Source organism: Lepeophtheirus salmonis, chromosome 14 (genome assembly GCF_016086655.4).
Source record: "Lepeophtheirus salmonis chromosome 14, UVic_Lsal_1.4, whole genome shotgun sequence".
Taxonomy (NCBI): Eukaryota; Metazoa; Arthropoda; class Copepoda; order Siphonostomatoida; family Caligidae; genus Lepeophtheirus; species Lepeophtheirus salmonis.
The window spans coordinates 40,890,665-40,899,729 of NC_052144.2; the positions used below are offsets into that span (position 1 = coordinate 40,890,665).

Below are 9,065 nucleotides of genomic sequence, written 5' to 3' on the forward strand. Positions count from 1 at the left end.
ACTAAAGTACCGAACAACACACAAATTACAAATCTCTTCTGCATCCTTTTACTTTTTGATTGATAAATGTACAACTTACATACGTGTACTTAACAGGGGCGTCTGCCAGGGTTGGCTTTTGGGGTTGTAGCCCCCTCAAATATCCATATTTCTATCAAATTAAATTAATTCAAATTTTTTTCCAAGAAAAATTAATTTTTTCAATTTTTTTCCAAAAAAATAAATTTTTCAACTTTTTTTGCCCAAAATTTAATTTTTCACTTTTTTTTTTCAAAAAAATAATTTTACGGGAATAAATATGAATTTTGTTTCACTTTTTAAGAAAGATTTAATATTTCAAATTTATTTTTTGAAATTTTTTGTGAACAGCTGTAGATTTTTATATTTTTTCCCAAAAAATTGATTTTTTGGGAATACCTATGGGTTTTGGAATTTTTTTTCCAAAAAATTAAATTTTGCAAATTTTTTTTCCAAGCATTTAATTTTTTGTTAGCAGCTGAGGATTTTTTGTATTTTCCTCCAAATAATTCAATTTTTTATGAAAAGCTATGGATTAAAAAAAAAAAAACATAAAATGTATAATTGGAAATTTTTTTGTAAACTGTTGACTTTTTTTTTTTTTTAAATGATTTTCTTTTTTGTGAATAGCTATGGATTTTGGATTTTTTTTTCAAAAACTAAGGCCCCTCCAAAATATAATCCTCCGGACGCACTTCCTTAATTTTGTATTACTTCAATAAAAATGAAATCTATTGTTTTTCGAATCTTTGTACATTTATTATTTACAAATTAACTTTATTTAAATTCGGAAAGGAAACAATAAAAATATATCATAACATATAGTTAGGTAACAATTTGAATGTATTTTTGAGCATTGTATTTTAAAGCTAGGATCTATATATATATTATAAAGTTTTCGTAGAGAGGATGATTTTGTGTGACATGTTGTTGCTTAAAAGGCTATTTGACCTCTTTTCGGCGCCGCCTTTACTTCTTTTCTTGAACTGAAATATAAAAATGGAGAAAATTAGTCAAAAAACATAGTTTTTATATGATGTTTGTCAATACAAAAGCAAGCTTGAAATATTTATATCCTTTACCATAATTTATCGTTCATTTTAATCACCTAATTGTTAGAATAAATAATTAGGAGGTGGTACAAATTGCACTTAAAGTAGCAGAAGTTTATCTTCACACACACACAAAAAAAGAAAAATGTATTGATGTTATATATTAAAATGCCCATATTGGGATCAAATAAAGCCCTATGAATCAGATGAAGGTAATTATTTATAGTTATTATTCTTGGATATCTCATCTTATCCAGAAATTTGAATGTAAATTATATAATTGACAAAATATATTTAAAAATTATTGGACTGTATAAGTGATGCGTAGGTTGACGTTAAGCCCGTTAGTTGGGACGTGCATTGCAATTTAAAAGCCTAGAAACTCAATCAAAATCACACTTTCTAATCCTTCCATTCCATACATTTAATTTTGAAAACATTTTTTCAAGCATTGAAAAGTAGCGCTGAATTTGATGTGAGAAACTTTTTTTGAAAAATTACATGGAGCGTATGGTTAAGGAGGACAGGTTCTACTATTTCTTTAACAAGTTGTTAGATAAGTTCTGGAGGTATGAAAAATTATATAATAAAACGTTGCGTCACTCAAAAAAATAAATTTGAAAGTTATTTATTTAGGAGTGAAATGGTTTTTGTGCAAACTTTTAAATTTTGTATTTTGTCAAATGAGTTAAAATGTTGCGGATTGGGTTACAGAATTTAAAAAAATGCAGGACTCGTGGGATAAATAACGATAACCTGCACATTACTAGACTGTGATTATTTATCCTTAGACATATAGACAATATGACCTGCCGTTATGATAAAAAAGAATCCAATAATCAACAAGTCATCCTTACAATTTGAAGAACATGTTTGAGGGAAGGGCTTGGCTATCATGACGTTTCATGATATTAGCTGATAGTAGTTGTGATATGAAGGAAATACACACAAGTCCCACTCTGTATCTAGAAGCGTCCACAGGATTATATATGGGGGTTACATCCCCTCCAGTCCCCTCCTGCAGACGCCTCTGGTATCTTGCAAGGACATATGCAGGAATTACTCATTTGTCAATCCTCAACTCTACTCCGAGTACAACAAGGGGTTTGACTTAAAACTCTTTAAAACATTCTTAGTGTTACTCATTGTCTATTACACATTAGTAATTACTTTATACTGGATATAATCTGTTTAATACTAAAATAATAATGATAACTACTTTGGAAAATAAAATAAATACTGTTCAGGTTGCAAGTACAAAAAGTCTCTTGCTCGTCTAATGTTATATTTTTTACGGCTCTATTTATAATGTAAAGAAAATAAAAGATAGAAGATAATTGGACATTTTTCCTTTCCTTGAATTTTGTTCAAAACTCTTTTGGGTTAACTCACAACACTTGTCTTTTTCAAATAGTAATAATATGTGGCCCGCGAACATAAAAAGAAGCCAGAATGATACTTTTTCATAATTGAGCGTGGATTACATTTCTATTTTTCGGTGAATTATCGTCAATTTATATGAACCAATTATTATTACTAACACATTGGGAGTGTCACAAATTGCAATGAAGCTAATTTATTTGATTGTCACAATTAAAGAATTAAAAATGTATAAATTATATTTGAAAGACCATATCGAGGCCAATATATGTATGTCTCTAAAAATCAAAAATGGTTATACACCATAGCTTATATTCTTACGTATCTCATGATATACCAGACATATGAATATAAAGCTTTTAACTAACTCAAATAGTTCTAAAATATTTATATATGAAGTCATAAAATATATTGGCATTTTCTCTTTTTTCTCAATTTTTGTACAAGATTGTTTTGATGTTGATGCGCCGCATATATAGACTTAGTTATTTTGTTTCTCGTACATATATTAGTGGATGAATTTCCTTGGTTCTTCAAGGAATTAAAAAAAAAAAAAAACTCTCTTCATCTCCGTGTTATTATAAATCATTTTACCAGCTAAAGAAGACAAAAATGTGTTCTTTCAGTTCATGCTTTATACCCTATCTGCGTAATATGTACTCGTATTTTAAACCCGATGATCATCTCACGCGGCACACGAATGAAATAATATATATTATATAGGTACATCATGGCACATAATATGAATTATATATTTTCTCTTTTTCCTCCGTAAATAATAATAATATCTTTTGAGTTTTCTTTCTGCTTTACAAAAAATAATAATAATCTAATTCCTTGCGGGTACTGTCTAACCCTCTATGTTAGTTCGAAGTTCAATCAACCATAATATCAACGATGGTTACCAAAATTACAATGAAATTGTACAAAATATGTGAACTATACATATAATAATATTTGGTGCGTTAACAAAAAAACCAATCTTGAACAATAATCAAGATATGTAGAAGAAATATCTAATCTATCCTTTTTTACAACAAAGTAAACAATTCACATGGTGCGACCTCTATTTAACAACCAAAATAGTTTTTATAATTTGATTTTCTCTGAAACTAATCCTCCGGTTTTAATATAAACCAATGCCAAATGAAAGATGAGTTTAAAAAAGAATATATATTATTAATTCTAATCGCCTTTGGCTTCAATATGGGCCTCGACTCGACTTCAGAAACGGGAGCTTGATGATAGTCTCATTTAGAAGTTTACAGGATTCCTCCCAGATCCCGGATTTTGTATTGTAAGAGGATCTGTTGGTGTATTTCTCAACTCTGCCCCACACATAGGTGTCCATAAGATTGAGATTCACTTAGCTTGGAGGCCAAACAAAGGATCCAATAATGTGTCAAAATAAAGTCAAATCTGACGACAACTTCAACGTTTTCTATGCATTTTGACTTGGACCAGAGTCATAATCACCTACAGACTCTTTCAGTTCATTCCTGACTCACCAAACCCAGAGCTTGTTTAAGTTAAAGTTTTTAATCTCAGCATTGTCTTGTCTGGCGCGTAACGCAGGCAGAAACTTTACTTTTTATACGATTATAGAATAAATACTTTGTTGATCATTCACATTTTTTTAATTGACACCCAACAAATCAAAAATTTCAGCCACTAAAATAACAATCAACGTTTTACCTACACATGCACACAAAGTTTGTTTTTACACAACGGTTACACATTGTACTAGGATTTCTCTCAAGGGATCCCGTTTTCCCAGTATTCATCGGAGTTTCACAGCTACAGACAATTGGCAGGAAATGATTATTTCCCTGGCAAATCACATTTGCATAAAATAAGTTTGATTTAATGATATATAATCCGCCAAAAAATTACCTTGTTCATCACTTACTATTCGATTTTCTTTTGCGGTCGGACTGAACTACAAAGTTAAAAAAGTGGACCCACGGCCTCTAAAAAACATTCTGTACACTATTTGTGAAAATAATGAACGTCGAGATTAAAGCTTTATGATACCCCCAGCAACGTTTCCTGCTTCAGCTAATTAAGCAAAAGTTGCTATTTTCCCTGGGAAAATTGAAAGCAAATGGGTAATAAGAGTCTCAACCTCTCATATATGGCTGTTAACTTGACTGCAATTCACTCGTTATTCGTTTTGCTGGTGTCAAACTTGATTCAAATTAATCTGTTAGACAATATATGGGTAAGACTGATATATATGTTACGTTAAAACAAAAACAATCTTGAAGATAAATCAAGAAATGGAGAAGAAATGTCATATTTATCCTTTTTTATATCATAGTCTATACAAAGGTTTCTCTCACAGGATCCTGTTTCCCCGATATTTTATCGAGTTTTTTCACATAAGGGAAAATCACGGGATATCCCGTACTTAATTTTTCCATAAAATAAGTGTCACTTAATTATATTTATAATCTACTAATAATTAGCTTCTTTATCAATTAATATTTAGGTTTTTGGGATTGGGAAAGGTTATTAGTTAAAAAAAAAAACTGGACCTTTGGGCTCTAATAAGCAACCCACAACGTATTAGTGATAAGGATATAAATGAAAATATATTATGGCTATAGAGCACAATTAAAATTTATTATTTCTTATTAAGATATTAAAAATTAATACTTAAATATCACAGTCCTAATTATTATTTACACACAGGAAACCGTAATTTAAAAATGGGTGTCCTGGGATACCGCTCAAAAACCATTTCCCGGGAAATGATAAACCCTAGTTTATACATTATACAATATTGATTAGACACATTTGTTCAATTATAGATAGTGTATTCAAGTTTCTGGGACGAGTTGAAACACCCAAGAATGTTACTAATAGTTTAATACCTTTATTTGATTGATGAGACAGGATTTGATCCCGATATTATGGCCCCATTCAAGCCCATAAAATATATCAATTTATAATTCTTTCATTCTGATGATTAATTTTTGCTACTTTTTGTAAATGCAATTTGAGACATCTCAAACGAGATGTTTTATCCATAAAAATAGACGATAATCATTATTATTGATAGAATAAAAATGTAATCTACACTCAATTTTTAGAAAAACTATTGTAGCTTGCTTTTGTATTGATAGACCACATATGAATATTATATATGTATGTGGCGTCTCAACATAAATACAATCTCGAACAAAAGTGAAGAAAAGGAGAAAATCACATTTATTTATAGACATGTTTGGGTGAGTTGGATGCTTTGTATTCATATTTCTGGGAAATTTTGAGATAACCAAGAATATGAGTTATAGTTTAAAGCCTTTATTTGCTTTAAATAGCATTTATTAGCCCCGATATAGCCCTGTTTAAATCAACATAAAGACAATCAATTTTGACTTCTTACAATGCAGTCTGCATCGTTCTCAATGGGTTAATTAGTATTATTTTTTAACGAAAATGGACGATTATTCGTCAAAAAATAGAAAAGTAATATAACACCATTTTTTGAGAAGAATCATTCTAACTTCAGGGGCGTCCACAAGGGGTTGGCCGGAGGGCTGTAGCTCCCTCTCAAATGAAGGAATTTTTACTTTTTACTAGAAAATCTAATATTTTAATTATTCTTTCAAAAAATTGAATATTTTAAATTTACCTAATTTAATTTTTGAAATTTTTTCCTACAAATTTAATATTAGAAATTAAATTTTCGAAGTTTTTTCCATTTTTTTTTTGTAATTGTCTGTGGAATAATGGAAAAAAAAAAAATCCCAAAACCCTTCAGCTTACTTTTATGTCGACGGGCCACATATGTATTATACACATTAGATCCGTTTTTGAAAAAGAAAAAAAAAGAGAGAAACGGTAGAAAGAAAGAAAAAACCAGTTTTTTTTTGCAAGGTAAAAACTCAAAGGATAAATATCCCTTTGTAAAAAGAAATTGAAAAAATAACACGTAAAAGTCATAAATCCTATTAGATCCTTAATGAAAAACACTCGCAACCTTCCTTTAGTCTAAGGAGGAGACCAAAGAAAAAAGCGTAGGTACAGAAAAAATTTCTCCTCTTTTCCTTGACGCATTTTTTTTATTTTTTACGTGTTCTATTAAGTAGGTTTCCATGCGAAAATCTATATAGTTATGAATATAAATATGTAATTTTTTCTACGCTCTCTTTTTGCAATCAAACCTATGTACATTGTTCATACAAGTCTTTTAATTTTTATGAATCAGGATATGAACAATTGGTGTAAAAATTTTTAGTATATATATTACGTTAAACTCTTTGCATTTTTATTTTTAAGAGTTTATTTCTAGCTTACAACGAAGTACACTTTACTCCATTTGAAACACATGATGAACATCAAATCAAATATTGTCAGAAACAAAAGTTGCTTAAATTATGTACAACTTTGTCAATATACAATACAATATGTTGGCCTCTAGCAGCCTCACTTGGGATATTTGGATCTACAAGGGGGTTTATTGGATTTATAATTACAAATTCATTCATTCTTAGTTCAATATAATTTTTGGTTCTTTAGTAAGAAAGTACAAACATAAATTTAATTTCCTATTTTAAGGATTATAAGCACAAAATCGGCAAATTTTAATTGCCCATCTCAATAAGACTGCAGTCAAGTATTCAGCAGGCAAATTTTAGGCTGACCAATTTGCCTGTTCTATACTTTACTCCGAAGAACGAAACTGTGAAAAATATATATACTCATACGGAGTTTTTATTTATATTAATATAACGATAGAAATTCATTCTTTCATACGAAAATTGCGGACTTATAAAGGCCAATGAAAGTGGGTGACGTAGGGAGGGAAAGTGTTTCATTCTCACCTCATGACTTTATCCATGCTCTTACTGAATTGGGAAAACTGATTAATCTCAATGTTTCTCTTTTTAACTGTTGCAAATTCCTGCATTAATTGTTGTCTTTGCTTGAGTAGGACCTCAATCCCGGATATGGTTGCTAAAAGATCCTCTTCGGGTGTCATTCGTCGATAATAACCCACTGAAATCGTGGAAGGGGCTGGTGATCCAGTACCCGATGAAGTTTTAGAGTCCTCCCCCTCACTGTTCATAATAGTCTTCACTGTTCTACTCGTTTTTTAATACTGGTTCCATGTTTTCCAAAGCATTATTTACATGAAGTTGTAGGAAGGTGAGGGGGGGATATTGTGCGTATGAGGTACGCCTTGGTAGAAGAAGAACCATTATTAAAGCGTGTTCTGTTGATGTTCCGTAAAATGATATATGTATATACAATTGTCTATATATTTGTTAATGATGTATAAATTTTACGAACCTAAGTAAACATAGTCTGCTTTATATACATTCTAACATAGAAATTATATGTAAGGGGGGGGGGCTGTTGAGAGGGAAATGGCTCTTCCATTTTGTAGCAAAAAGAACCAACTTTATAAACAATATATAATCAATCAATTTGTTTTGTATATTTAAAAAAACAAAAAAACAGAAATGAAATGAACGTGTTCCAATACAATTATAAAATAGTTATCAAAAAAAGGTCATAAAAGAAATGTCTGACTGTTGGGGTCGTGATGCCATACCATTCCTATAAAAAATTTTTAACCGAATCAAACCAGTCATGACTAAAGTCCTACTTTTCCTCTACTCAGGATGTTCAAATGAGTCCAGGACTCCTACAGGCCTCCATGAATTTGTCAGGAAAGAACTTAATCCTTTGCATAAGTTTGGGGCAAAAAATAACCTTATTTTTATTTTATTTCACGGATATACTTATTGATAACCCTACTGCATAGTCCTTGCTCCTCCTAAGGGATTGGAGGTTTTTGTTAGTTTATATGTATTATCTACAGCGAATTTAGTTCTCATTTATATGTGTTGGTATTGTTTTTTATAGAAACGATGTTCAGTCGTCTGTTTCTAATTGTTATGTTCTAAAGTATGCCATTTTAAGAGTGTTGAAATAAATTATTGTCGATTCATAAAAATCACAGAAATTCAAAAAATGTATGAAAAAAAAAAAATCATTTAAAGAATACGGTTAAAAGAAAAGTTATCTTCAAAATTGTTCTAAAACCAAAATATTACCTCATACTAAAACTACCCAAATTTTTGAAAATGTCCTATACAAGGCTAAGAGTGAAGGCAATACTATTTTTGTAATCCTTAGATATGTCACAAGTATATAAGCTGTACAAAAAATAAACTCATTGTGTTTAAATGTTTATCCTTTGGCAATCGAAACAGTGCTTACATGACGGTTAGACTAGAAAAATTTCCATTATTTTATCCACATTTTCCACAATTGGCCTTCCAGAGTGTGAAGCATCTTTGATATCAAAATTACCAAAACAGTATCTAATAAAATAAATTCCACATGATTGGCTGTACAATATCAGGACCATAAAACTATGTCCATTTTCAGCCGCCTGGCTTGCGTTTTCGCCTTGATTGAGGAAAAACTTTAAAGTTTCCCTTTGTTAGCGTCTACTCAGACAATAATAAGTCAACCAATCACAAAGCTTTGTGAAGAGTTTTTTTAGTACGAAATCTTATCTTATTAACGCCCTCTAGCGTAAACCGATCGCATGTATACAGTACAAGATTCAGACTACTAAATCCATCTATTAAA

General features: G+C 30.3%; 1 long non-coding RNA gene across 1 annotated transcript; it reads right to left on the minus strand.

The window, feature by feature from the left end:
- Window positions 1-752: 752 nt before the first annotated feature.
- Window positions 753-7,562, minus strand: LOC139907175 (uncharacterized). The gene is made up of 2 exons (XR_011783610.1): window positions 7,283-7,562; window positions 753-1,004 (listed from the first exon to the last, which is right to left on the minus strand). It is a non-coding gene; the product is annotated as an uncharacterized lncRNA (long non-coding RNA).
- Between the last annotated feature and the right edge of the window lie 1,503 nt (window positions 7,563-9,065).